Source organism: Macaca nemestrina, chromosome 13, assembly GCF_043159975.1.
Source record: "Macaca nemestrina isolate mMacNem1 chromosome 13, mMacNem.hap1, whole genome shotgun sequence".
Taxonomy (NCBI): Eukaryota; Metazoa; Chordata; class Mammalia; order Primates; family Cercopithecidae; genus Macaca; species Macaca nemestrina.
In genome coordinates, this window is record NC_092137.1 from 114016110 (window position 1) to 114042153 (window position 26044).

At 44.0% G+C, this 26044-nt stretch overlaps 2 long non-coding RNA genes and 1 pseudogene across 2 annotated transcripts; 2 read left to right on the forward strand and 1 right to left on the reverse strand.

Moving 5' to 3' along the window:
- Nucleotides 1–794: 794 nt before the first annotated feature.
- On the reverse strand, nucleotides 795–1491 carry LOC112428080 (high mobility group protein B3 pseudogene; annotated as a pseudogene).
- A 5519-nt stretch (nucleotides 1492–7010) lies between these two features.
- On the forward strand, nucleotides 7011–7464 carry LOC139357963 (uncharacterized). The gene is made up of 2 exons (XR_011612077.1): nucleotides 7011–7295; nucleotides 7403–7464. It is a non-coding gene; the product is annotated as an uncharacterized lncRNA (long non-coding RNA).
- Nucleotides 7465–16703: 9239 nt separating this feature from the next.
- On the forward strand, nucleotides 16704–25927 carry LOC105490153 (uncharacterized). The gene is made up of 2 exons (XR_003019956.2): nucleotides 16704–17765; nucleotides 25410–25927. It is a non-coding gene; the product is annotated as an uncharacterized lncRNA (long non-coding RNA).
- Nucleotides 25928–26044: the final 117 nt, after the last annotated feature.

Below are 26044 nucleotides of genomic sequence, written 5' to 3' on the forward strand. Positions count from 1 at the left end.
TAAACATACAAAAAAACCAGAACATTACAAATCATGTTTAAGTACAGAAGGTTCTTGAACTTTCATTAACATAGTAGCTCTTTGCTTTGCTGACAATGAAGAGTTCTACAGTTTGTTTAAAAACAAACAGTTTAAAAACTAATGCACTTAACTAAGAACAAAAACAAAATAAAACCTTTCATGTCAGTTGACCCCCTTTGTCCACAGTTAAGATGGCAGCAGAATGCTATGTCACTATACACAAAAACAAGACAACCTGAAGCTAAATGGATGCCCACTGCAGAGTCAACAGATCCAGCCTCATAGTGCACGCCCTGAGCTACAGCCCCTCCAAAAGGCATCTTCCCCATAGCCTCAACGCAGAGCAAGGACCATCGAGAGTTTGTCTTGCTTGTTTTGTTATTTTTACAAACTATAGATAGATATATACAGGTGATAACTCAGGTTTTCCAGCCAATAACCATGTAGTTAACACCACCTTATAAATAATCATAAAAAACAATGCAAGAAACATCTTTAAATGTCTTGTCACACCAGGAGCAAAGTGCACAGAGTGAGAACATGAGAGTGACTTTTCGTTTTAAAAATGTTTGGAAATATGTGCAACTTTGATACAGTTTCAGGGTGCTGCAGACACCCATGGCCACTTGACGTAAACCACTGAGAATTTCTAGAGCACTTTGAGAGACTACAATAGGCTTGTGATCAAATTTTATAATTAAACCTAATGAGGGCAACAGATACTTGTCAAATAAGAGATGTGTCAATTATGGTGCTCCCCTACTCTAAGGTATTCACAAGGAGACAGATAGAGTTTCTTTATTCATTCTCCTCCTCTCCTCCTCCCCTTCCTCCTCATCTTCTTCATCTTCCTCTTCCACCTTTACCTGGGCAACTTTAGCAGGATCCTTTGCTCCATCAAACTTTCCTTTCAACTTGTAGTCAGCAACATCCTTCTCCTAATTCTCTTTCAGCTTTGCCGCCTTAGTGATGTAAGGTTGCTTTTCACTGTCACTTACGTTATTCCACATCTCACTAGCTTTCTTGCCACATCTCCAATAGAGATGCTAGGGTTTGTGGATTTGATCTTGGGGTGGAATTCTGAGCAGAGCAGGAAGAATCCAGACTGTGGCCTTTGGAAGGCATTAGGATTCTTCTTCTCTTGTCTCCCTTAGCTGGTCAATAATCCTTCATTTCCCAATCACAGTGCATTTTATCCGCCTCTGCCGTTTCAGCAAATTTAGATTTATCTTGTCCGGACATTGTCTTCTACCTCTAAGACCACTTCTTGGAAAATGCTGCAAAATTGACAGGGTTTTTCTTCTTATGTTCTTCTCTGCACGTCTGCAGAAAGAAGGCATAAACAGACATCTTGCCCTTTGCTTTCTTGGGATCACATTTAGCCATCCTGACTGTATTGCTCACTAGCCTGGGCAGCGCAGGGCACAACGCGCAGCTCAGTGCTCCCTAGCCTCGGGTTGGCTGCCTCCATGAGAGCCTCTTCTTTGCTTATTTTTAACCAGAATATTTAATGATGTTGTTGTTGTTGAATTGTAGGAGTTCTTTATGTATTCTGGGTATTAACCCCTTATCAGATATATGACTTGCAAATATTTTCTCCCATTCTGTATGTTACCTTTTTGTTCTGTTGATTGTATTATTGGGTGCATGAAAGTTTTTGTTTGAGTTTGGATAAAATACTATTTATCTATTTTTGCCTTTGTTGTCTATGATATTAGCATCATATCCAAGAAATCATTGCCAAATCTGATTTCATGAAGATTTTCCTCTATGTTCTCTTCTAGGAGTTTTATTAGCTTTGGATCTTATGTTTAGGTCTTTCCTCCATTTTGAGTTAATTTTGCGTAAGATATAAGGTAAGAGTCCAACTACTTATTTTGTATGTAGATATCCAGTTGTCCCAGCACCATTTGTTTAAGAGATTGACCTTTCCCTGTTGAGTGGTTTTGGCATCCTTGCAGAAGATCATTTAACCATATAGGCAAGTGCTTATTTCTGGGCTCTTTATTCTATTATTATTTTTATTATTATTATTTTGGTTTATATGTCTGTCATTATGCCATTACTATACTGTATTGATTACTGTAGCTTTGTAATATGTTCTGAAATCAGGAAATGTGAATACAACAACTTTGTTCTTCATTTTTTAAATTGTTTTGGCTATTTGAAGTTTCTTAAGATTTCATTTTAGAATATTTTTTTCCTATTTCTGCAAAAATTGCCGTTTGGATTTTGGTGGAAATTCCGTCAAATACATAGATTGCTTTGGTAGTACAGACATCTTGAAAATATTAAGTCTTCCAATCCATGGACATGAGGTGTCATTTCATTTATTTGAAAGTCTTCTTTGATTGCTTTCATTAATGTTTTGTAGTTTCCCGTGTATAAACCTTTCACCTTCTTATTTAGGTTTGTTCCTAAGTATTTTATTATTTTGATGCTATTGTAAATGGAATTGTTTACTTAATTTCCTTTTCAGATTGTTCGTTGTTAGTGTATAGGAATGCAACTGATTTTTGTATGTTGATTTTGCCTTCTGCAACTGCTGAATTTGTTTATTAGTTCTAAAAGTTATGAGTTTTGGTATTATCTTTAGCGTTTTCTATGTGTAACATGATGCCATCTGTGAATAGAGATAATTTTAATTCTCCCTTTTTAATTTGGGTGCTTTTAGTTTATTTTTCTTGCCTAATTGCTCTGGCTAGGACATCCAGTACTATTGAAGAGAAGTAGCAAGAGTAGCCATCCTTATCTTCTTCCTGATCTCAGGGTAAAAGGACTTCAGTTTTTCATCACTGAGTATGACGTTAGTTGTGGGCTTTTCATATATTGCCTTTATGATGTTGAGGTAGTTTCCTTCTATTCTTAGTTTGTTGAGTATTTTTTTAATCATGAAAAGGTACAGAATATGTCAAATACTTTTTCTGCATCATTAAAGAAAATAATAACTTTTTGGTTCTTCATTCTGTTAATGTGGTATAATTCTGCCATTCTTTGTATAGTTTCTAAATCCTGTTAAATTTTCCCTTCTAATCTTTAGCTCCTTGGCAATAATTTCATTATCCAGTAAGGATTTTTATCAGTATTTTATACGTTGTGATATATTAATTTTTGGAACAGATTTGATATTTCCAGCACCCATCATTCTAAGCCTTGTTTCAGAGAAGTGTGATCATGTAGCCCTTATTTTATAAAACTTTTCTCTGAGTTCTCTTTTGCCTCTTTCCTATTTTTAGCCTCCTCTTAAATCCCTAGGTAACCTCCTCTGTGTCCCCCAGAAAATTTATTCAGAAACCTTTTTCTTTTCTGTGAAATTTCTCAGTATGATGACTCACAGTGAGCCAATGTTAAAACAATAGTAACCAGAACTCAACATTCTCATGCATGCCAATATCATCTCTTCATCTTGAATATTTTCTGAGCCTATGCAACTTAGATGCAGGCCGTAAGAATAGCCTTGGTTACTGGTGCAAAAAAAAGTCAAGCAACAAAACAGAACAAAATGATAATTGGACCTAGGAGACACTTGGCAGGGTAGCAGTTTTATTTTAAAAGTCAAATCATATTTTTAAAACTTCAGGCCATTTTATCAATGCTTTATTTATAGGTGTAATCAGTTCCATTCAGAGAGAAATGTCTAAAGAATTATATCATAAATGAAGGGAAAACAGCATGGAACAAAATGGAAAGAACGCAAAGCATGAGAAATGTCTTGTCCTTTCTAATACTTGTGATTCCTAAGTTCTGCTTTCTGGAGAGGTCGTGAGTGGGCAGAGACAAAGCGTGCAACACAAAAGGAGTAGCATGAAGTCAACCACGAAATGCTGTCTCATCACAATTATTTTCTAAATACTGTCATCATCACATTTCGCTGTTAATAGGTTTATATCACAGTGGTATTAATGAAAATGACATGTCTAAAAGCAAAAATTTGCATAAAGTTTTGAATTAGAGGGTCGTGAATGCTAGCTGAAAAAATTCAAAACTCTAGTTGGGACTTTTTTTTTTTTTTTTTTTTTTTTTTGAGACAGAGTCTCACTCTGTTGCCCAGGCTAGAGTGCAGTGGCACAATCTGGGCCCACTGAAACCTCTGCCTTCCAGGTTCAAGCAATTCTCCTGTCTCAGCCTCTGGAGTAGCTAGGATTACAGCCCCCTGCTACCACACCCAGCTAGTTTTTGTATTTTTAGTGGAGACGAGGAGGTTTCACAATGTTGGCTAGGTTGGTCTTGAATTCCTCACCTCAGGTGATCCGCCTGCCGCGGCCTCCCAAAGTCCTGGGATTACAGGCATGAGTCATCGTGCCTGGCCTGGACATCTTTTAATTAGGTAAATTGGCAATTGGATCTTTTTCTACCTTTTTCTTTTGAGAAGGTTTTTTTAGTTGTTGTTAATCAAAAGCTTTTTCCCCTTCATTAATATCCAAGTACATAAATGTCTACCTTACACTTATTTTTGTGGGTAAAGTAGCTCAGTTTTTGTACTAGTATTATAAAATTCTGGTTTTGATAATTCGAAGTTATGGGGTCTATGCAGAATTTCTTATGAGAAACACACACAGAAATCCAGTGTCTTATAAAATGATTTATATTTCACTCATGTTTCAATTCTATTTTTGGTGAAACTTGATCATTAGCAGACACAAATGTACCTTGAAGCCTTGGTCAGTATATGATATGTGATATATCATCACATACAGCACTAAAATCTCCTCATCTTTTGAAAACTGGGCTAGAAAAAAATGAAATATGCAGGACAACCCCAAATTCTCATCTTTTCAGAGATTGCCAAGCAAATGTGAACCCTCTGAATTTGCTGAGACTCTGATCTCCAGTGTGAATTCAGGTTACCTGCCCTTCAGATTCTAGTTATGGCCTTCAGAGACCCTGCTGAGGCACTGCAAGGATGATGTTCTTTGTCACAAGGTCACTGTGCACTTATTTCATGCAGCCAGGCAATAAGAGTATCAAATTCACCTTCAAACTTTTGGCTCTGTGGCTTGAAAAAATCCCAAACAAGAGATTTTCTGGAACAGCTCTTTCAAGAATCCTAGTTTGGTTGGTCTGACTCCCAAGGGCTATTTGTGATTGGATGATCCCTCCTAAGGGTAATAGGTTCTGCCGAATTTCACATGAGGTCCAAGTTCTTCATGGCACTAGTGTATACTGTAGTATAGCCGCTGGGATCACAGCCAAGGGCTAGATGGTGGAAGGGCAAACTAAAATATATAGGTGTGTTCCAAAAAGGAAGAACAAGTGCCCATATAAAAAGAATTATGCTATATATTTTATATAATATAATGAAATTTATACTACAAGCTGAATTGTCAAAGTTACACCAACAACAAATAACACAAATAAACAGAATCCCATCGTTCCTCAAAATCCTGGGGCTGTGTAACTTAGAAACAGAAATGAGCATGTCTGGGACCATACAAAGAACCCCAGAAGCACTCGTCATGTTCTTGCCCAATGTGGTTCAAACAGCGCCATTTCAGGATACCGGTTGACTTCAGAAGTGAGGGTGATCAGCTCACTGCTGCCTCAGGCACTCTCCCTGGGCACCCCAGCTTGGAGCACAGTATCAACCTGAGCGGAAGAAAGTTGGGTTGCTCATGGGTCCGTGAACCCAACTGAGAACTGGTTAAGTGGTTAGCAGGCAGGGCTGTTGAGTGACGTGCAGGCCCCTCTCTCTTCCGAGGCAGCTGGGCTTCCGGAATGCAGATGCCCGGCCGCCTTCCTGCCAGACAGTGGAGAGTTGGGTTAGAAGGGGGAACATCTGGGGAGATTTCCGGTAGCAATCTCCGGAGGCTGAGCTAGATAATCAGGTTTCATAAATTGGGTTGACTAGACAGTAAAATATTTATTATGATTCTTCCTCTTTTTTTTTTTTTTTTTTTGAAGTTCAAAAATCCTTGTCATCCCTGGCTGAGGTCTGTGTCCACATGAGAGGAATTCGTAATGAAATGAGAAGTAACCTGCCACCACTTCCTCACGACCTCCACCTGCAGCAGGCGGGAGGCAGTGATTGGATCTGCATATGTGCTCCTAAAAATTGTTTTTTCCTAAAAAACCAGAAAAATCCATGAAACAACAAGAAAAAGCAATCCAAAAAAAACCCCAAAACAAACAAACAAACAAAAACAACAACCCATGTGATGGTCTTTTATTCATTCCTGATTATCAAATATTTTCTTACATGGGTGAAAAACAGAGGCAAATAATTTGGATGTTGTTTAAAAATAGACTTTCGTATGAATAATGTTTAGTCTTAAAGATACCTATTATTACTATTTTAACCTTGAATCTCTACTAAAAACAAATGGTGAGTTGTGGAATTATTCAGATAATTCAGACCAAAGTGCTGGTTTCTCTGTAAATATTTAGATAATGGAACAAAAACAGCCACAGCTGATGTGTGTGATTTGTGACCAAGTGCTTTCTTTGGGATAGTGGATGATGTCTTGGCTGTACCCTCAAACTAAGTCCCATGTCAGTGGAAAGCATTCGAGGTTTATTATAAAAGAGGGATTCAGATTTCTGTCTAAGGTGGACAACTTTTTTTTTTGTTTTTCTGAGCCAGGGTCTTGCTCTGTCACTCAGGCTGGAATGCAATGACATATTCACAACTCACTGCAGCCTCCACCTTCTGAGCTCAATCGATCCTCCTGCCTCAGCCTCCTGAGTATCTGGGACTACAGGTGTGTGCCCTGTGCCACCATGACCAGTTAATTTTCTTGTTTTGTTTTTTTTTTTTTTTTTTTTTTTTGTAGAGATGGGGGTGGTCTCACTATGTTGTTCAGGCTGGTCTCGAACTCCTGGGCTCGAGTGATCCTCCCGCCTTTGCCTCCCAAAGTGTTGGGATGACAGACATGAATCCCTGCACCCAGACTTTTTTTCCTTAAATGCTCACACTAGTTAATAATTTGGCATTTTAATGTTTCAGTCAATTGGTAATCAACACTGATTACAGAGAACAGCGTCTTCGTCTTCACCTGAGTATAAGATGACTGCTACTTGAGGCCTCGCTTCCCATCTAGCCCCAGATCCTGCCATTCCCCACAACATCCCATGCTCCAGTGAAACCTCCTCAGCATTCCCAGTCTCATGCAGATGGCCCACTCCTCCGTGACTTCACACCTGCTGTGTGCTTCCAGATTTTGTTCCTTGGGCAACCTACTGTATATGCCCTCATGGGGCTCCCTGCTCCCATCCTCATCAACTCCTCGATACCTTTCCAATCAGCCCGCCTTCCACCACAGTCTATGCTGAGAAAGGTATCTGCCTTTTGAGCTTCCATTTTCTCCTATTTACATCTCTAAAGTATCACTTATTTTCTTTTCCAACAGCCACAGATATTTACCGAGTGCTTCTTCCATGGTAGGTCTTTGCTCACGTGGTGAGAATACAGACACAGTTCCTGCCCTCCTGAGGCTCACATTCCAGGTGAGGAGAAAGATGATAGACGTTCATGGGAAATGATGCCAGAAAGTGCCATGACAAAGATACAACAGAGGTTTTTCTTGTTTGACTTTCCCCGTAGACTAGGAACTCTTTGAAAGCAGAGATGGTAAATCTAGCATAGAGTGGAGTGTTAGCATATACTACACATCAGTCAATCTTGAATGAATGAGCAAATGAAAGGCGTATTTAGTGGACTTCTCATGATGTTTCCAATCCTTCCAGTAATGGAGGATATAAAAGAAATAAATAATAATTTTACTTATCATTATGTTTGGAAAGTTTTCTCAAAAAATATCTATAAGACATTTTCAAAGATAAAGAATTTTCCCTTTGACTACAAAACAACGATTAGTTCAGATAGCCAGGCACAAGGCCATCACCTCTTCTGACTGTCACTGATCATCATTCAGACAGATCACCCACAAGACATGTAAAAAATGGTGGTTCTCTACTCCAGGTTTTAATTTCTATTAACTTCTGTGGCATATGATCTTGAACAAACATTTGTAGTCAATATTTGATAAAAAGCCCGATTCAATCAAGTAAATAAAGCATTAGAAAAAATAATTTCATTCCTTTGCTAAACTAAATCCATTCAGATACCAGTAGAACTGAGGACAAAGGATATTTCAAACAAAACAAAACAAAACAGTGAGACCCATTGCTCATTTGCATTTTAAAATTAATTGCTGCCCTAATTATTCGTCAATAGAAGCATACATGAAGCAAATATAACTTAGCGTAAGCTTTTAGACACCCACAGGATTCTCCCTGCAAGAGTAAACTGTCATAATGGTTCTCAGTGACAGTTTATTTTTGTTGTCTTTCCATGACTGAAGAAAAAGAAGATTGAAGCCATACAGAAATGAAACAGACTCAAGGGAAAGAGATGGACACAAGTAGTTACTCTTAGTTTTCACCTGTAAGATGGAAGAAGAAGGGCTGGGCATGGTGACTCACGCCTGTAATCCCAGCACTTTGGGTGGCTGAAGTGGGAAGATCGCTTGAAGCCAGGAGTTTGTGACCAGCCTGAGCAATATAGAGAGACCCTGTCTCTATGAAAAAAAAAAAATAGCTGATCGCAGTGGTGTGCACCTGAAGTTCCAGCTATTCAGGAGGTTAAAGTTGGAGGATCTCTTGAGCCCAGGAGGTCAAGGCTGCAGTGAGCCAGGACTGCACCATTGCACCCCAGCTTGGGTAAGAGCGAGCAAGAGCTTGTCTCTAAATAAAATATTTAAAAAGATAAGATGCAAGAAGGTAATAACCAGTAAGGAATGTTGGTACCAAGGAGCTGCCTTGGCAACCTTCCTGAAGCTGCACTTTCATTAATTGTAAAGTGTGATTGACTCCATGACCCCAAAATGGAACCAAAAGCTGAAAAATGTAGTTCAGCATGGAGTTGTTACCTGTCTTGCTTTGTGTAAATCTGATGGATTGACTTGAGTATTTGCTCCTTCTACTTTCCCTCTGCTTTAGTTTCGGCTGCTATAACAAACACTGTAGACTCGGGGTGGGGGTTCACACGATGATTTATTTCCACAGTTCTGCAAGCTGAGAAGTCCAAGATCACAATGCTGGCTGATCAAGGTTCCTGGTGAGGACTTTCTTCCTGGTTTGCAGAGAGAGAGAGAGAGAGAGAGAGAGAGAGAGAGAGAGAGAGAGACAGACAGACAGACGGGTTTCTTCCCCTTTTTATAAGGTCATTAATCTCATAGTGACAGTGACACCTTCATGACCTCATTTAACCCAAATCACCTCCCAAAGTCTCCACCTCCTGATACGATCACATTGGGGGTTAAGGCTTCAACGTATACAATTTGATGGGGACACAAGCATTTAACCCAAAGCACCCTCCCACCATGTCGACAGAGCTGTAGGAGGAATTTAGCACAGCTGGGAAAATTTCTCTGGCACATAATCAGGCATTCATTGTTGGTAATCTCTATCAAAAGCTTATGAAGCAACACAATGATGCTGAATAACAAACAATTCTAAATCTCAGTGATTTAAATTAACCATCATCTATGCTCATGCTTCCTGGGCTGCAGGTCAGCTGTGGCGTGGGTGATCTACGTGGGTACAGCTAGGCACCTCTCCTCCAGGTATGCCTTGCAGGTGCACGGGTCAGTTGGAAAAACTCTCCTTCAAGCCACAGTTTGTATTCAGATCTATTTTATCTGTCTCATTCTGCAGTGATTATCACAGGGCATAGAGCTATCTGATTTACAACCTTTTTAAGTTGCGAGTAGCAGCTCTCAAAGTGGTATGTGTAAACATGCAATGCCTTAAGGCCTAGGTTCCAAATTGATATATGGTCATTTCTGCCCGCATTTCACTGGCCAAAAGAGTCCCATAGTCAAGCTTGACATCAATAGGGTGAGAAAGTCAACTCTTCCCATTGGAGGCCAGTATGTTTCTGTGTTGGGGGCAGGAGAGGTACTGAATATTTGTTAAACAATCATTTAATCTATCACAACTATATTTAAAGAAAGTCCTTTACTTTCTGACGTAGGCCTCTACACATGAATTATTTCAAGTTTGCCCCTTCCTGCTTTTTTCGGTTTTCCCCTGAGTTTGTTATGAGTAGCCAGAAAGATCTTCTCTCCTTAGGAAAAGTATGTAGAAGATTTAGAAACACCTGACTTTGCATGAACTTCCAGAAAAAACAGCCAGACGTGGTCCAGTTGAGTCTTTGTCCTGCTGCTTGAGGAAGGGGACCATGGGACGTGGGTCTATGGGTCTCATTTGGATTTGAGGCCATGTGTTGAGCCGCCCAGTACAGACCAGACAGCAGAATTTCACCTCCGCAGATGTGTACCTGACTTTACTGCTCCGATTACAGCATCACCTCTCCCCTGTCACCAACTGGCAACCCACAGCAAAGGATGTTTTTCTGATCATTTTGCACTCATTAAACGCAGCTGTCACAACAGTGGATGCGAGGATGCATGCAAAACTTTTCTGCCACATCAAAATAAAGCTGAAATGCTTTTTAAAAAAAGAGCTGATGCCTTTGAAGTCTATTCTCAAGGAGTATTGGAAATATTGCTTTTTGTCGTTGACAATTGAAAGTGTTCCGTTGCAACACAAATTAAATCTCTGCCCAGGCTAAAGAAGTATCATCCATCAAAATTTTGCAGCAGAAAGCATTTGGCCTACCATTTGTGGGGTTCAATCATACTATTCCGGTGTCTGAATGACTCATATTCATTGTACTGGCTGATCCCTGCTCATGGTTTCAATAGGGAGAAGTAGTTCCCTGACTCTCAAAGGAATGTTACGAGTATGAGATAACCAGGCACCTATACAACCCCTATTAGAGACTTAAAACAAGTGAATAGATTCTTGAGCTTCAACATGGACCCACTGGACTAGATTCTCTGGATGGGAGTGGGGACTTTCCCTGATTCCGATGCAGTCATCAGAATCCATTTCACCAATCCCCAGGCCTGTGTGGGAACCAATAAGGACTATACATTTCAGTAATGTGCCTGCTGATGTAGCACCTCTTACATTTTCCTGTTGTTTACTCAGTGTCAGTCTTATCTCTTGATCAGTCACAAGTTGACTCTGGCCTCTACTTCTCTGAGAAGCCCACCATCAGCTCCCCCTGGGCTACATAATGAGACCACTACCTGTGTCCCCTTCATACCCTTTGCCCACCTCGATAACAGTAGCTCTCAATCTGTCCCCGTCATCTGCTCACGCATCCCCACTAGACTGGAATTTTGAGAGTAAGGACTGTGTCCATCATCATATGTGTGGTTCTAACAGTATAACACAGGGCTTGACACAGAGAAGGCCCCCGGAAGGGTTGGTGACAGACAGGAAGGAAGGTATGGGGAAGGAGAACAATAGCATCAGATTGTTTCCAGGGGTGGGTGGGCACAGCTTCCAGCCAGATGCTGCTTGTGCACATCAGGTGACTACAGATACAGACTTTTTAGTCTTTATCTGCCTTCCTTCTTCTACCCCAAAGGCTACATGACAGCCTGGGCACACAGGCAACAATTATTAAGTAATGAGAAAAGATAAGAAGAGCTCTCATCTTCTGGGTGGCTGTATCAGTCAGGGTCCAGCCAGGAAAACTCACCTCACTAGATATTTCCTGCCTTGCCTCCACCTACATTCCCCTTTTGACAAAGCCTAATGGGAGGCTGGGGAAATGGAGCACCTGTGCCTTGAGAGCCAAGTGGCTGAGCAGTTTGGACTCATTCAGTTCCCTCTCTCATCACAAGATGGGACACACATTTCAATGACCCACAGCCAGCTGCACAAGCTATGGTGTCTGATGAGGACACACCCTCGCTCTGTGTTCTTGCAATGTGTGATGACATTGCGGGCTCCTTGAGGAATACGTGTAAGAAATTGAGATGCTGCCTCTTCCATGATATCACACTGGAGAGAAAAATCCAAAGACAGGATAGAAATAGTGAACTTAAGGGAATTATGGATGAACACCTAGAATCCTCTGGTGTTCCAGTTACTGCGTAAATTAAGGCTGGGCACTGACCGGAGAGCTGAGATGAGAGGAAAAGGAAAAGGTTGAGGGTACAAGGGCTCTGAACTTGGTGAGTTTTGGTGTCTTAAGTGAACCCATCTTAAGTGATCTTAAGTGATCCCTTTCCTTGAGGGAGGCCATTGTTTACACAAGGCTCTGTCACCTCCTGGATAACAAAGAATTCATTCACTGGGTGCTTTTTCTATACACAAGCCTACCGTGGTTAGATTGTGTTAGTAATTTGAATGTATTAGATGCATTATATTAACTGTTATCAACAAATCATGTGACTGTGTGTCTGTTATGTGCAAGATACCTGTACCAGGGATGCCACTGTCCTTGCTGCATAGCTAGCACTTTCTCTTCCTCCTATGGGATGACCCAGAACATTCCCTCCAGAGGCTGCCCTGAAGCATCTCGTTGGAAGTTGGTCTCTTCTCTATCATTTGGTATCTCAGGACCTTGTCCCTACCTAACCATAATTCTAATTGGCAATCCATTCATTTATCTGCTATTTGTTTGCCATCTCTAGAAGGGCAGGACCAGCATCTATATCCTTGATGCTTCGTGCAGTGTCTGGCACATAATAGAAGTGAAGCAAAATGTGTAGCATGACTAAATACACACAAGGCATAATACAAGATGAAATCAGATCCCTTTCTTTTTCTCAAAACTTGGCAATATTGGGAAGAGCCATGTACACAGATAAGTAACAAAAGAAAGCATTGCAACGTAATTCCTTTGAAAAATGATGCAACTCTTAGAAAGAGCTGCAGATGATCTTGATACAGGTACAGGGGGGTACCATGATTTTTCAGATGAGTAGAAGAATCGGGGAGTAGATTTGTGGTAGAAGCAGGAGCAGCACCCATGGCCTCATGAGCAAAGTTCTTCCCATTCACTGTTTTTTTTTGGGGTTTTTTTTTTGTTGTTGTTGTTTTGTTTTTTGGTTTTGCCTCCAGGCAGGATGTGTGAGTGAGTGATGAGAGTGTGTGTGTATGTGTGTGTGTGTCTAGCTACAGCCTGAATTGGCACATGGAGAGCTATGCTGCTTGAGATGAGTTGCACTGGATTTCTTTGGGTCTTTGTTTTTGTTTTTGCTTTGAGAAAGAGTCTCACTCTTTCATCCAGGCTGGAGTGCAGAGGCACGATCTTGATTCAGTGCAACCTCCACCTCCCAGGTTCAAACCAATCTCCTGCCTCAGCTTGTCTAGTAGCTGGGATTACAGGCATGTTCCACCATACCCAGCTAACTTTTATATTTTTAGTAGAGACGGGGTTTCACCATGTTGGCCAGGCTGGTCTCGAACTCCTGGCTTCAAGTGATCCACCCACTTCGGCCTTCCAAAATGATGAGATTACAGACATGAGCCACCACACCTGGCCTGGGTCTGTCTTTCACCTGGTCTCCTTCCCCACTGTCAAACTGATGGCCATGTCCCTCCATGCCAGCAGTGCATGTGCCTCCGTCATTCTCAAGGGCAATAGCAACTTACAACCATTCCATAGGTAGTATAGACAGTTGTTTAATTATATTTTTCATGCCTCTCTTAAAAGTAACATCTGTATACCTTTTATTGTATTAAAAAAGTATTCATAATTCAATATAATTGGAAATATTTCTGGCTATTTCCTGAAAACGCTTAAGGATTATTCAAGTTGCATGGTGTGGGGAAAACCAAGGCTGGCTCTCAGAGGGTTAAAAACGCCTGTCTGGAAGGGGACCCTGAAGACTGCAGCTCATCTGAGGAAACTTGCCCAGCCCTGAGCATTAAGGCAGGAAGCCACCTAGAATGGTAAGGACCACCCTGAACTCGGGAGGCTTTACAATTTATTTTTTCATTAATGAGTGCTTCAGAAAGTGCAATGTCCCTAATTCCCTTCTTTGAAAGACGGAAACTTTAATGTGCAGTTAATTAAATGTTGTGTTGATTTGCAAGCCCTGAGCTCTCAGAGGCCTTGGGGAGGTGGAGGCAGGTTTAGAAATCAAACAATGGGGGGACTGACTGTCCCCGATCTGACCACAGTGCAGGCGGTACTGTTTGCCGCAGATGCCTGGGAGGCGTCCGAGGCACCCCTGTGGCCAGACCTGCCGTTCTGAGCCTCGGTGATTTGTGGACGGCTCTGTTTACCGTTGAGAGGAGCAGAGCCCAGGCAACAGGTCCAGGCCCCGGCAGGGAGGAGGCTGGTCCGAGCCTACATCTCTCTCCTGGCTGCCTGGCTTTCAGAAGCATTCTTTAAAAAAAATTTTTTTCCTAGTGCTTCAGCATGTCTTTGTGCTGAGAGGAGCTGTGTCATGCTGGAATTCTTTTCACAACAAACTAAAGAACCCAGCTGTGGCGCTGGCTGCAGCCTGAGAATCTGCAGTGTTTCTGCATGCAGTTATTTACTAAGGGGAGCAGTGAGGCTGCTGAGGTGGGGTTACTTGTGCAAATCCTCAGCAGGCTTTGCCATGCTGGCAGAGCTGGGGTGGGGGACTGTGGGCATCCACCGTCCGGGTGGGATGGGGTGGGGCGGGGCTGGATGGAAGTGCAAAGGCACTTATGGAATCGCAGAGTGCAAAAGGGCCACAGAGCTTATCTTACCTCTCTCCCATTTTATAGACGAGGAAACGTAGTCAAGAAATCGAGTGTGTGATTTTGCAAGAAAAAGGGTGGTTTGCTCCAAATAACTAGAGCCGGTTAACAGTGACAAGTTTATCATCCATTTGGCCCTGGCTAAAGGCACAACTTATGCAGTTACCACGTGACAACTTGCAGGGTTATTGCCACCACAGCACACTTCCCTCAGCCCTCACTCATGGCAAGAACAAAGCATCAATACCTAAAGAAAACACACTTGCTATTGTTTTGGCATGGGAACCCCTTTATTGTAACTCTTCTGCATGGTCAGCTTGTTTGCGATGCCCCCAAAGAGCTGGCGAAGATCTGAGGATTGACTTTGGAGGGTCTTGGCAGTGCTACTATATTCTTATTATGAATAAAAATTTTAAACTCAAGCTGATAAACATATTTTTTTCACACTGAATTCATCAGGAATACATTAACATTTTCTAAAAGGTAAAGACAGAAAAAATGAAAGAATTGAAAGGAGAATATTAGGACGTATTTGGCCACTAGGATCTCTGTTTCCATCAGCTCCTGTGTATCAGCCAGAACTTCACCCCGTATAACTAATGCACAGGGAATTAGCCTATGGAATAATGATCATTCCTGATGAACAGAATAAGAGCTTGTTCCCGTGTATGCGCAGAGCCATTCATCCTAAGAAAGAAATCTGGAGTGAAAGCGCACAGCATATTTTGCATAGGTTCTGTAAAAGGATCCAGGCAAAACAGGCTTTGCAACATTAGTTATGATCATATATGGAAAAAGCAGTTACTTTCTGGGGTGACATATGGCTGAATTGGTACAATGCCCAGGAATCTCAATGTCCCCCTTAGAAGGGTGAGCCCTGGCTTCATCTTTCACCCACATTGTCAGTGGGACAAACTGCACAGGCAGTTCGTGGACAGGTCACCGGTAAAGAAAATCACATCCACCTGTGCTGAGACCAAAGCTGCTGTTGGGCTCTGCACTTGGCAAGTGCTAAGGTCCCCTTCTGTGATCATAAGTTTTTCTAAAGCAAGAAAATTATGAATGGAACCCAAGCCCATCTGCTTAAGATTCAAGCATGGTGACATTCCGTAGTAAACAACAACAGTGACAATGCTGACAAAAACACAACACATTTATTGTAAGGGCGATTCCACCTTTAAATGTTGAAAATCTCACCTTGCCCTGATACTCTTCTGTAACCAGTAAACCTATTTGCAACATACCTAACACGGCCAAGCCAATCAGTTGAGCCTGATTGTGGAAGAGATGGGGAAATGTGATCACTTGAATGTGTGATATTCATTCATCCACTCATTCATTTTGCTGACCATTAATTAATTCGATTCACCCTCCTGAGTACAGCTCTGTGCTAAGCATTAGGGACTCCAGATGATTCTTATCTTCAAGGCATCCAGCCTGGGGAGAAAAACAGACGTACAACTAAGCTGCAGAGGGACACGTGCTTTAGTTATGGGGACACCTGGAAGGGAATGAGGAACTCCTTACAGTTCACTTTGGGAAGCTGGGGAGGACTTGAAACTTCTAAGTGGCCCTGGGAGCCACTGGAGGTGGGAAGGGCCAGTGCCCGGAGGCCTGGGCCTGCCTGGCTGAGGATCCCAGCTGGGCTACTGCCTTGCTGTCTACAAATGATGGAGCCCTTCCAGCCTCAGCTTCCTCACAAGTAAAATGCAGACGGCAATGCCTCCTTCCAGTGATGTTGCGAGGATTCGATGGGAAGTTTCATGAAAGCGCTTAGCAGGGTTTCTGGTGAGTGCTCAGAAGGTGATAGTTTGGTGCTGCTGGGGGAAGGGAAGCCTGGGCTGAGAACAGGGGCCGTGGAAAGTCGCAAATGGTCTTCAGTCGTCGGAAGGCACTGTTAGATTCACTGTTTACAAAGAACGTTTTGGGACATCTTGGTCTACGGATGAGAAGGAAGGACAGAAGCTGGCGAGCTGTGGGCCGCAGGAGCAGCAGGGAGGATACTGAGGCAGTCCACAGATGCAGCTGTGAGGGTGTCCTGGAGCTGGGGAGAGGGAGAGGAGTGGTTGGGAGACGTGTTTGGAAAGTGTTAATAAGGTAGGCAGGACTGAGGGGAGAGAATAAGGGAGACAGAAGGGGGCAGATTTTGATGAGAGGTGACAGCAACGGCAGTGACTGAGAGGAGCAGTAAAGCCAGCAGCAGGCTGAGGGAAGAGGGAGTGGCTTCCTTCAGAAGAGGCGCCGCCTCCCTAGCAGTGAGCAAATGTGTTTAGGAACATGTTCTTCCTCCCAATCCAGAGACGGATTGTTGAGATGATTCCTGCTTTCCGGCTCCCCGACACCCGCTGTTCTTTAGATCCGCTCAGCGGCACTTTTTCCTGTGCCATGTGCCCAGATCTGAGCGAGGCTTGGGAAGACGCGAACGGGCTGTAAAATCTGTCCCCAGAACAGGAGAGTAAGAACGCGCGGTGTGGGGCTGAGCTGAGTCCAGGGAGTGCGAGAATTTAGCAGTTGTGCTGTGCCTGGGCATTTCAGACTGTGCCACAGCCGGGCCTGCCTGTTCGGCAATGTGGCTGAGGAAGGGAGCCAGGGACGCTGCTGCAAGGCTGGCTGTGGGCAGTGGCAGGAAGCAGACAGAGGCTCTCTGGCCACTTCTCTCCCCTGGAGGCCCTGCTCCCTCTACTGCCCACTGCTGCGGACAGTTGCATCCTGGGGCTCTCTGTGGCTCTTCCATTAGTACCCTGGGGCTGGCATAAGAGACTCGTCCTCTACCTAGGGCATTCAGGCATTCATCAGTACTTGGTGAGCACCTCCTAGTGCCAAGCTCTGTCCTGGTCACAGGAGAGCACTCCTGTCCGTGTGTGGTCCCTGTCCTCACTGCGCTTTGGGCCAGAGAGGAACTTACTGTCTGATCCTTTTCCCCAACTGTGGCTTAAGGGGTTTCATCTCTTGCTAGAGCCCTTCCAGGTAGGCAGCAGGTCCTGGTTTGTGAGCAAGGGGTTCCTCCTCCCTTTTGGAGCCTGGGCTGCCCTGCCTCCCCAGTAATCTGGTATTCTGGTAGTGCCTCTCTGCGCCCTGGCTTTAAAGGCTAAGAGAAGTTGTATTTTGGAGACCAGCTCCAGGTTCCCCCGCAGAGAGCAAGCTCCAGGGACAGGCAAAGTGTGTGGCTTCAGAGAAGAGCGAGGATCTTGCCATCTCTTTTACAGGTTGGTGCGGCCTTTTTAGCAGCGTTAAACCCCTGATTGCTGTCATCGGTGGTGTGATTTTAGCAGATGCTCCCTCAGTACTTTACAATCAACCTGTACTGAGCACTTTGTGCAGGGGCGTGGCCTGCTCTGGAGACCAAGTGCTTTACCTTATCTAAGCCTTACCCCTAGATCCTTGGAAGGCAGAGAGAATTTGGGAACATCTGTGCTACGAGCGTGGAAAACTGGGACTCAGGTAAAAAGGCTGGTTCCTGATTGCACCGTTGGTCATGGGTGAGTGTGGTTTTTGAGCTCTGATATTTGGATTCTGAGTACAGAACACGTTATAGTCTGGCCCACGCCCTCTTCCTGAGTTCTTGAGTTTTAATGATTTCATTTTCCACTCTTTTTAGGCACTTTGGCAAAGGAGTGTGAATTTTGGGGAAGCTCAAGGAAGAGGTACCAGGTAGAGAGAGGGCCAGGGCTGAGTTCATGGGCTCTTTCTAAACGGAAATGTCTCACATTCAAGTAGGTTATGGCATGTGTCAGGAATATCTTTTGTCTATAACAGTGATAGGCAACATGCAGTCATCAAGCTTTAGGAATGCAAACATCGATCTAGTAAGTTCAGGGGCAAAAACCTCAGTTCAGGTGGTGGAGCCCTCGTTCAAGTTTGAGCAGTAACTGTGTCTCCAGCTGGAGCTGACCCTGCCAGGCTGGGGCTGAGGAACCATCTACCAGCCCAGGACAGACAGAGGCCGACCCAGAGAGATGGCATCTGAGGCCATGTGCATGCAGCTGGTGTCCTGGATTGGGGTTGAGAGAGAGACATAGTCCTCTATCCTTTCCACACATATCCTCAGGAAAGGATCTAGCAGGATGTTCATTCTTCACTATTTTGTGAGCAGTTGGTGGAGGAGGCAATGCCACCAAGGAAGCATTTTGCTACCCTTCCTTCCTATGTACTGAAGACATTCTGTATATGTGTATTTTACATATAACTCCTAAAAATATGTAGACCGTAAATATTTTTATTTGTCCTGAATTTTACTTTATGCAAAAAAGACATCATACTTTAAATTCTTAGTGATGAGAGTGAGACACCTGAGATGGCTCTGGTGGAAGATGGTAGGTGTACCGTACTTGGATTCCAGAAAGTGAGGCCTCCCTGTGTCTATGCACTGGGAATTGGTGGGGGCTCATTCCACTGGGTGTTGGAGGGGTGTCCTGTGGCTCCTGTAAATTGGAGGTTTCTTGCCATCTCAGGGGCCTGAGCCTTATGTGGTGGAAAGACACCAGCAACAGGGAAGGGATGGTCAGTGGGGACAAGCTAGGTCAGCTTTGTCCTCAGTTCCATCCTCAAGATGGGCGGGGAACTTATTGCGCCCAGTAAGTTCTCATCCAGATACTACCTTACCTCTGAGGTTCTATCCCTGGACATATTCTTTTATTTTAATTTAATTTTTATGAATGCATCTTAGTTGTATATATTTATGGGATACATGTGATATTTTGATACAAGCATACAATGTGTAATGATCAAATCATAGTAATTGGGATATCCATCACCTTAAACATTTATCATTTCCTTGTGTTAGGAACATTCAGTTCTACTCTTCTAGTTATTTCAAAATATGCAATAAATGATTGTTAACTATAGTCACCCTATTGTGCTATGGAACACCAGGTCTAATTTCTTCTATCTAATTGTGGTTTTGTACCCCTTAATCAACCCATTTTTAATCCCTCCTTCCTCTCTACCCTTCCCAGCCTCAGCCTCTGGTAGCCGTCATCTGTCCTCTACCTCCATTAGGTGGCCTTTATAGCTCCCACATGTGAATGAGAACACGTGATATTTGTCTTTCTTTTTTTTTTATTTTTAATTTTTTTGAGATGGAGTCCTGCTCTGTCTCCCAGGCTGGAGTGAAGTGACGTCATCTCGGCTCACTGCAACCCCTGGGAATATTCTTGTAGTACAAACTCCTGCACCTTCTGCCACAGCTGACACCTGTAGGATAATTATTCCAGCTTCAGAGGAAAGCGAAATGATGACCAGAGACACCTAGATATTGTTCTCATTGTGAGTGTGGCTTTCAGTCAGTTAACGACAGGGATGTTGAGGAGAAAGAGGAAGTGCATTCCAAAGGCGAGTCGGTGGTGGTGTTTGCTCATGAGGCCTGCACTGCTGCACTGGCCTTTTCTCTGGTCAGATTTTGAGGGTTTGCCACCTCAGAGTTGGCCACGAGAGCCAGGACTTCCTGGAGCTCCATCCTTTCTGGCATGAAGACCCTGATGGGTCTGGCAGGCTTTCTCACAGCGGGAATGTCACCGAGGGGTCCTACTCATGGGGTCAGTCAGGGAAGTTTGGTGGAACTCTGGGGTGGAACTCTGTCCTCTGTAAGGACAGATACTGAGTCTAAGTTTAGCTGGGAGTCACTGCTCACATGGACACTGTGGCCTTCCTTAGCGCTGGGCTGTTGGGGTTTGGCGTGAACTTGTCGATCACTTAAGATGAGATATGTGGTACTTCGGCCATTGAATTACTTATTTGTACAACTTAACAGATTTCTCAGGTGTGGGGAAAAAATTTGCAACTTAGACCAAGGACTTGCAAACTTTATTAGTACCTCTGCAGGTTTTTTGTTTTTGTTTTTGAGATGGAGGCTCATTCTGTCGCCCAGGCTGGAGTGTAGTGGCACGATCTCAGCTTACTGCAACCTCTGCCTCAGCCTCCTGAATAGCTGGGACCACAGGCTCCCGCCAACACATCCGGCTAATTTTTGTATTTTTAGTAGAGATGGTGTTTCACCATATTGGCCAGGCTGGTCTCGAACTCCTGACCTTGTGATCCGCCCGCCTTGGACCTCTGCAGATTTTTAATCCCTTTGGGGGCAGGCATCACAACCTTCCATCTGTGAATTTCATGCAGCACCTACTAGTGACCAACACTTGCAGGAGGCTCCACCCTGATAGGCACTTTTCCACCCTCATTAGCCTCACCACGAACCTAGGAGGGATGTACGGTTCTCCTGTAACTGAAAAATTGATTTTGAGCATATGACTTGCTCAAGATCCCATGCTGGCAAGTGTCTGGGCTGGCCTTTGGCCTTGGTGCACTCAATCTACCCTTTAAACCACGTGGAAGTCCAGGCGGTCCTGGGGAGGGTTTGTGGGTTAAGATAACCTGGGAAATTTTCTCCTGGCTTTCACGTTAGACTGAATCTACACAAGTGGCACAGCTCTCCAAGGAAGGGTGGGCCAGTCCCTCTAGGCAGCCTCTACAAATGTCCTTACAACCCTCATTGCCAGGAACTCTTTTTCTGATATTGAACTTAAATCCTCCTCACTCAAGGTTAAGCTGCAAACTTCTCACTGCATACTAGATGGGGATGAAGTTGGTTACAATGCTCTGTGTGTAAATCTACACTTCTTTGAGTAGACACCCACACACACACACACATACACACACACACTAAACAACCCAATTCCTCTACATGCTTTCCTTGCTATATAATAAAAAGCTCAGAGTTTTGACTTCAGGATTATTTTCTTTTGTTTGGAAAATATTCCCCCAATCAAATCTAACTTAACTTTCAATTTCTCAAAATTAATATTTTTCTAGCTGATACAATTTCTGTATGTATATTTTATGGCAGAAATAGTTAAATTACTGAGTTTTAGAAGTCCTGGCCTATAGACTCTTAAAATTATGAAGTAGATAAACTTCCTAAAGCAATACACACCACATGTAATAAAATCTTGGAAAGGAAGTGTCCGTGAGCTTAAGAGTTAGGTGATATTGTCTCCCTGAATGGAAAGGCATTAAGAACTAGGATTTTAAATTTGGAACAATGTTTGCATCATAGCAATTTGTACTACATAATAGGAGAAGCTATAGCACTTGGCTCTATTCTATTTTTATTTCCATTATGGATTACTTTTGTGTGTTTCTATGAGATCCTATTCAGAAAGGAGCCAGAGCTGTGCAAGTCAACAGGTTTCCATTTGGCCAATATCTGAAGTAATGGGCATGGGTGCAGCAGGGTGAAGAGAGGGAGGTGGGATGGGAGCAGAACCCCTTGGAACCATACAGAGCTACCCTTGCCTCCTTTTAGCTGCCCTTGCTCCTGCCCCCGGCCCTGGCCTGCATGGTCACAACCTCCTGCAAAATGCAGAAATGTCAGGAAAATGAATGGAAATGCCCATATGGTGGGTGGGGACTTCTAGGGGAGGGACTCATTTCTGATTTTGTTCTGCAAGAGAAGGTAAGAAAGCTAAAGCAAGGGAGAGGAGAAAGGGAGACGGGGAGAGAGAGGAATGGAGAGGAAGGAAAGGGGCAGGAGGCAGGGAGCAGCTGTCAGGAGGGAGAAGAAGCAGTAAACACCAGTCCTACCTCCGGGCTGCTAAAAACCTCCTCCGTAGACTCAGCCCCTGTAGGAGCTGGCAGTGTGGCCCCTACTCCTCCCAGTCCCCTTGCACCTGGTCTAGGCAGTGAGGTGGCGCTGGGGGGCACAAATGGCCCCACTCCTCAGCGTCCTTTACATTCTCCACTCCCTCCCTCCATGCCCATCCTCAGGACACCTAGTGAGGACCTCCTGAGCCTGCTCTCCAGCGTGGGCTGTGCCACCCTTGCCTCCCCCTCCAACCTCCGCAGGCCTCAGCAAGTCCCTTCTCACACAGCAGATGCCCTGGCTCACCTCTCCTCACTAGCTGCCTCTCCTGCCCCCGCTGCCTGGAACCCTGTGCTTTTGCTGCCCAGAAGTGTTGGCAGTTTCCCCCCCAAAACCAAGGAGTGCACATCTTGCTTCCTAAGTCTGGAATAACACACACAACAATCACTACTCCACCTCGCACCCGTGCCAGGCATGGGCTTAGCCCTTGACATGCACAGCCCTACCAGGTGGGCACCAGGATTGTTTCTGCTTTCCAGCGCTTACACTGAAGCTTGGAGAGACTAGCCGATTTAAGGGGAGGCTGGCTGGCCTGTGCAGGAAGGTGTAACAGACAAGGAAAGGGACACAGAAAAAGAATGAATATACATCTAGCACCCACTAAGTATCAGGCTATGCTAGGCATGAGCGTTACTTCCGGATCTAAGACGCTGTGATTTGAATGCCAAGCAGTCATATTTTTTTCTAGAACAGAGATTTTTGATCACTGTTTAGTCAGAAGAGAGATATTTCATCTTCTGCAGACTTTATTTTCTTGCTATTTAAGCCACGGCATTTTCTGGTTTGATAAGGTAAAGGGAGTCTCTCTCACCTGCCCCTTTTCCTATTGTCAATCTTCTTTTTGGTTCCTTTGCTTGCAGCTGTTGTCTGCCTTTGAGTCACACAGAACCACTTGCAGGAAGAACTCTAGAGAATTTGGGAAGAAAGGGGGAGAGGACAGACAAAAGGTGCATTTTTTTTTTTTTTTCAAGAAGCAGGAAAATGTAAGGAAAATAGAAGGTGTTCACAAGTGTGTCGGCTGCTGACACAGGTACCATTTCTTTAGATGGCTTCGCTTCCCCTCCCTCATGCCTAGCCAGTTCTTCATCATTTTTTAACATCTCCTTGGGGACAGGGACATGAAAGTGAACCGCAGGTCAAAGGCAAGAATTAGGGGTTCTGGGGCCCTTTGTCGGACGGCCTCGCTGCTCCTTTGTGCCCATGCCTTCCCGGGAGCTGGTGCGGTGGCTCAGTGCTCCAGCCACATCAGCCTCTGCTGAATGACAGCATCACACCTTCCTCCATCCCATTTACATTTCAAACTGCCACCCGCCTGCTCTCGATTAATTATTTAGTAACCCTGGCCACTTGTGAGCCTTTCGGAGCTCACGTTTCACGTCAAAGGTCCAATCCTTTTTTATCCAAATCTTCTTTCCCTAAATCCATGTGTAGTTTTCTGCATGAAATGCTGTGATATTCCTTTTGCAGCCTCAACACCCAAGGTACTGGCCTCCCTTCTTTGTGGTGGAAACTCCTGGACATTCAGCCACCGGGCATTCACAAGACTGGAGTCTACTTTCCCTACCTACTTCTGACTTTGGTCAATTCTATTATTATTATTATTGTTATTATTATTACTATTATTTTTAAGACAGTCTCACTCTGTTGCCCAGGCTAGAGTGCAGTGATGTGATCATAGCTCACTACAGCCTTGAACTCCTAGGTTCTCACGATCCTGCTGTCTCAGCCTCCTGAGTAGCTGGGACTACAGGTGCATGCTACTGCACCCGGCTTAACTCTATTTTAAAATAAGTAAATAAAGGAGTCTGGAAGGCATAGCCACAGGCTCTCTTCTGTTTTTAATTATTGATGGAATCTGTGTGAAGAAGTGGGAGAGATGTGGGCTTTAGAATTCGAGAGCATTTCAGTGTGTCCCTGGCTCTGGCACTTCTTTGCTGTATGAGATAATGGGTAAGTTACATACTCTGAGCCTTACTTTCTTTACCTCTACAGTGGGTATGGAAATACAGAGGCAGCAGGGGTGTTAAGAGGGATTCATGAAGGAGTAGCAAGAACAATACATGCTGAGTTCTCACCGGGAGGATTTGATGACTATCTCAAACAGTGCAAGTCAGATAATCCACACAGGATCAGTCCTCAAGAACAGTCAGGATGGCCCGGCATGGTGGCTCATGCCTGTAATCCCAATACTTTGGGAGGCTGAGGTGGGTGGCTCACTTGAGCCCAGGAGTTCGAGACCAGACTGGCCAACATGACAAAACCCCGTCTCTAATAAAAGTACAAAAATTAGCCGAGCATTGTGGTGGGCACCTGTATTCCCAGCTACTCAGGAGGCTGAGGCTGGAGAATCACTTGAACCCAGGAAACAGAGGTTGCAGTGAACTGAGATTGTGCCACTGCACTGCAGCCTGGGCGACAGAGTGAGGCCCTGTAGCAAAAACAAACAAACAAACAAACAAACAAACAAACTAAAAAAACAGTTAGGTAGTTTATACCATGACACCTTTACCCTGTGTAAAATTCTTACCAATACTGATGTGAACTAGTATAAAAATTCCATGGTAAATAGTAACTTTTCAATTTGTATCTTCTGAGCTTTGGAATTCTATTTGTTACACTAATTAGTTGTGTGACTTTAGAAAACCTATTTCATTTTTATGGGCCTCCGTTTCATCATCTGTAAAATGGTCCCCACTAAACCTACCTCTGAAAAGTGTGAAAAAATGAAAGAGGTGAGGTAGGTTAATACCTGGCACATAATAAGCATTCAACAAATGGGCTTGCTTTTTTGACATCACGGTTATTTAATATCTGTTCATAGATAAGCTTTTATCAATTCTCAAAAAAACCCCAAAGGAATGTTCATATTTTTCCATTTTGTTACCAAAAGTATGATTAGATTTTAAAGAAAACAGAGCACATCTTTCACCACATGAGAATAAGGAATCTACTCTTTTTTGGCAAGAAAAAAAAAAGCCATAAACACAACTGACGTTAATTCTCTGTGCATATTGCATCTTGCCTCCCTGCTTTGCAGTTTTCGGAAACCAAGCGTCCATCTGTCTCTAAAGACCTATTCTAGGTTCTAGAAAAGAAAACACCGTCTAGATCTGTTGACGCGTCGATTTGGCTGACTTAAAGCCCTTGCGTGACTTCCTCTGCTGGCGCGTGCGTGAGGCCGGGACGCTGATTTATGGCTGCCTCTGTTCCGCAGGTTAACCCCGTCGCAGGTCACTCCGCTCTGTTAATTGCATCCTAAACCTTCCTCGGCTCTTCGGCAGCGAAATCGCAGCAGAGGAGATGGCGCAGCTTGGTGCGCGTTGCTCATTTGTGCCCACATGAAAAGAACTGCCAGGATGCCCAGGACACCAGCCCCCTGGCTTCTGCGGTGCTTGTGCAGTCCTGAATCCGCCCGAGAGCTGTGGATCTGTGTCCACTGGCTGCATAGCCGACTGCCGACTCCATGGAGGGACCTGTGCCGGAGAACACTCACATGTTGACTTCTTTCTTCAGTCTAGGCCTTTCTTGGCCCCCTTGGTTATTCATTCTACATGATACACCTCTTATTGTAGTTCAAATGTGTCATGGAAGAGGCATTGAAGAGAGAGTGGATGCCCGTGTTTGTTGGCAGTAGGTAGCTTTTACCACTCCGGCTGTAGGAAAAGAACAAAAGGAGAAATTACATCTATTTCTCATATTTAAGGGAAAAGCAATTAAATTACCAAAGTCAGATTCTCGAGTAATTGCTGGGCCCTCGGAGGGGCAGGCAAGGTGAAGTGTGAGGCCCCAGATCTCTGTCTTGCGTGGGGCTGACGTTGCCTGTTGGGGACTCCAAGCAGAGGCGGGGCC